The sequence below is a fragment of the Triticum dicoccoides genome, chromosome 6B (genome assembly GCF_002162155.2).
Source record: "Triticum dicoccoides isolate Atlit2015 ecotype Zavitan chromosome 6B, WEW_v2.0, whole genome shotgun sequence".
NCBI classification, from domain to species: Eukaryota; Viridiplantae; Streptophyta; class Magnoliopsida; order Poales; family Poaceae; genus Triticum; species Triticum dicoccoides.
This window is the reverse complement of record NC_041391.1, coordinates 621,242,106-621,245,137: the sequence shown is the minus strand read 5'-3', so window position 1 is coordinate 621,245,137 and position 3,032 is coordinate 621,242,106. Positions and strand designations below refer to the sequence as shown.

Below are 3,032 nucleotides of genomic sequence, written 5' to 3'. Positions count from 1 at the left end.
GGCCAACTCTTGATGGATTTCCAATGTGTTGCTGGGCTCCCAATTTTTTCCGTCGTGCAGTTGCTCCCCGTCTCCCTGTGTCGTCCCAAGATGGTCCGGCTGGGCGCTGTCCTGACGGCTGAGCGTGTGCTATCCACGGAACACAGCTCCTCCACCTAGGCCCTCCTCCGTAACGCCGGCGAGGACACTACTTCGTCTGAACCGATTATCACAACCACGCACAGGTACACACACATGCGCTCCCCTGCCACCCCTGCACTGATTTAAGGCAAAATCCAATTGGGACGTATTGATAGGCACCAATGTATTCTTGGTTGAGTTCCCATGTCTTGAATTACGTTGATCTTTTTGGTAAGATCAAACTGAACAAACTGAACATCACTTGCCCAAACAAGCTGAACGTCATGCTACATTATTGTAAATCATTTACCAGGACTTTGTGTTCTTTGTACAAAACAGCCAAGACCTCGATCACTTATTCGTAGAGCACAAGCGAAGACATCTTTCGTTGAATCCACATATATGTTTAGTTTTTTTAATTGATTTTGAAATTTCAGGAGCTCTATGGCACATGTAGCAGGTCTTGGGCATGATGGCCGGACGCGATGAGGAGGACATACTGGATCCCCATGGACGCCAAGGATTCGAGGACATTGGCAGATGTAGAGGAGGCAATGAGGACGGAGATGATTGCAGCACACAATTTAAATAAACTAGAATATCCTGAAAATTATATTTGGTGTATAGAAATCAGTTTTAGTCTTTGAGTACATTTTCATGATTCGCTTATTCCAGTAGTGAGTAAATATATGTAAAACTACGTGACTTGTAAATTTTTGAGTCTGTCGTGCGTCCCAACGATTCCACCGGCATCGGCCCTCCCCTACCGTGGTGCGGACTGCAGTATTAGCGGTCTCCTTGGAGTCCTGAAGCAGCTCAAGGGCATCGTCCTTGGTGCGCCTCCTCAAGGCTTGATGCTTTCTACAGGAAAAAATGATTCTTTTCTTTGAGATGAGGAAAATTACTTCCCTTTCTACAGGAAAAGATGGTTCTGTTAGATAAATGTCTTCCCAAGTTAAAGGCACATGGCTCCGAAGTACTAATATTCTCTGAGGTACTGATTCTCTCTGTTACTCATGCACCTAGCTTGGTTGCTTCAGAAAGCATCATTACTATGATAAAAATATGATAGCAATCATGAGTTACAGAAATTCTTCTTGTGAGGTGATTTTGTGCCCATGCTCACATTCTATCTTGAGTTTTGTGACCCATATTATACGATATCTTCTTTGCGTATTCATGATTGTGTGGAGCTTGCAAGACTAATTCATGCTGGCTTCTTAGCTTTTCATTTTTTATATTTGCCACAAGCCTGTTTTGCTATGTTATGGTTGATCTTGTTACCCATCTCATGCTTTCATCTCTCCCTTCTCATTATATAGTGAAAATGTAATCTTAAATCATGACCAGAAAAAATGTGCAAGTTCTACATGTTTACATGCATGCCATTTTTTTACAGGGGCACCATAACATATGAAAATTTTGAAGAGCTTTGTGAAGATTTGTGGGAGCAGCTCCGACTCCAATTAAAGAAGTTCCACGCAGCGGGCATGAAGATTGGTCACATCTATATGTTTAGTTGTGCTGCAGGTGATTATACTCTTCATTGAAGACTTATAGTTTGAGGGGCTGTAATAGTAATGCAGGAATGTTGCATTGTTCCTTTCTACCATCGACCATCATTACTTACTTTTTAATGTTCTTCTTGCTATTGGCTGGTAGCTTTTAGTAGCAATTTGGATAATTTTGTGCATAATATTCTGTCTGGTTTTGGGGCAAGAAAGGTCGGGGATTCTGTTGTGGGTGGATCATGGCCTCCAGAACAATGCACACTATACAGTAGCCTGAGCAAGTTATGGGCGGTGCCTTCAAATGGTTGTTAAATTGTTGCTCTTTTTCTATATGGATTAATGCGAAGCACCTCAAATTTCTCTTTTGAGGAATATATGTCTCTTTTTGTTCGATTTGAGTTCTTGCTCTCCCAGTTCAGAACATTTATGACGTGATTTTGGAGAAACTTCGAGAGTAGGAATAAGTCGTCGTCGTCGTATTCAACTTTGTAATTAAAATGATTTAGAGTAGGAACCAGAGCTGAGATTGTTACTTTTTATGTAATAAAATGGGTTCTATAAGAATTGTTTTTTTTTCACAAAGGTGGGGATTCAACTCTGTAGCTAGAAAATTGCTAGAGCGTACTTGAATTGTTGAAAGCGTGGATCATGTCCTATAGTAGCTATATTTGATTTACAACCAGAGTTCACTTGTAATTATAGGATGAAACTTTATATTATTTTGCCATCTTATTTCGTTTGTAAAAGTAGCTGCAACAAGTAGCAGTTTGAATTGATGCAAGCAAGTAAGCAACGCTTTGATTGGAAAATTTGTGTGTTGGCATAGGCTGAAGCAAGCACCTCTTCGTTTTGAATAAGTAGTTGGTGCAGCTCGCTATAGCAAGCCCCAGATTAACTTAATGCTAGCAATTACTTGAGTCCTTGATCTGCTCTTGGCAATTGGGTAAACAAGCGCTTCTTTGATCTATATGCCTGAATCTTTAGTTTGTGCAGCTAGCTGCTAGCAAGTAATTAAAGCCTTGATCTGCTCTTGCCGACAAAATAATCTTGGAAGAAACATCCAGATCACTCCACTATGGGCCCATCCAGTAGCTTATGCATCCTATTGTTAGCTTTTCAAGATTATCTATCACTCCACTATTTACTATATTGTTATAACCGCTCCATGTTCCATTGAACTCCATGCTGATTGCATCTTTGCAAAATCTGGAATATTGTATGAACAAGGTAATTGTTGGAGTTTTAACTTCAATTTTTGTTGTTGTTACACAAAATGTTGCCTCCATCGACCTTTTGCCGAAAGACCATTAGCCATCGCCTAGACCTACTTTGCTGCAGGTTCTTTTTTTCTTTGTGCAAATTATGATTGAGCTATGTTTGTTTTACAGTGATTTACAGCCA

At 40.4% G+C, this 3,032-nt stretch overlaps 1 long non-coding RNA gene across 1 annotated transcript in view; it reads left to right on the top strand.

Annotated features, from left to right (window-relative positions):
• The first annotated feature begins 876 nt into the window (after positions 1 to 876).
• LOC119322632 overlaps positions 877 to 3,032 on the top strand; it is a 2,552-nt gene continuing 396 nt past the window's right edge. The window contains exons 1-3 of the long non-coding RNA XR_005155733.1: positions 877 to 954; positions 1,040 to 1,114; positions 1,520 to 1,650. This is a non-coding gene — a long non-coding RNA (uncharacterized LOC119322632). The remainder of the gene's footprint in view (positions 955 to 1,039; positions 1,115 to 1,519; positions 1,651 to 3,032) is intronic.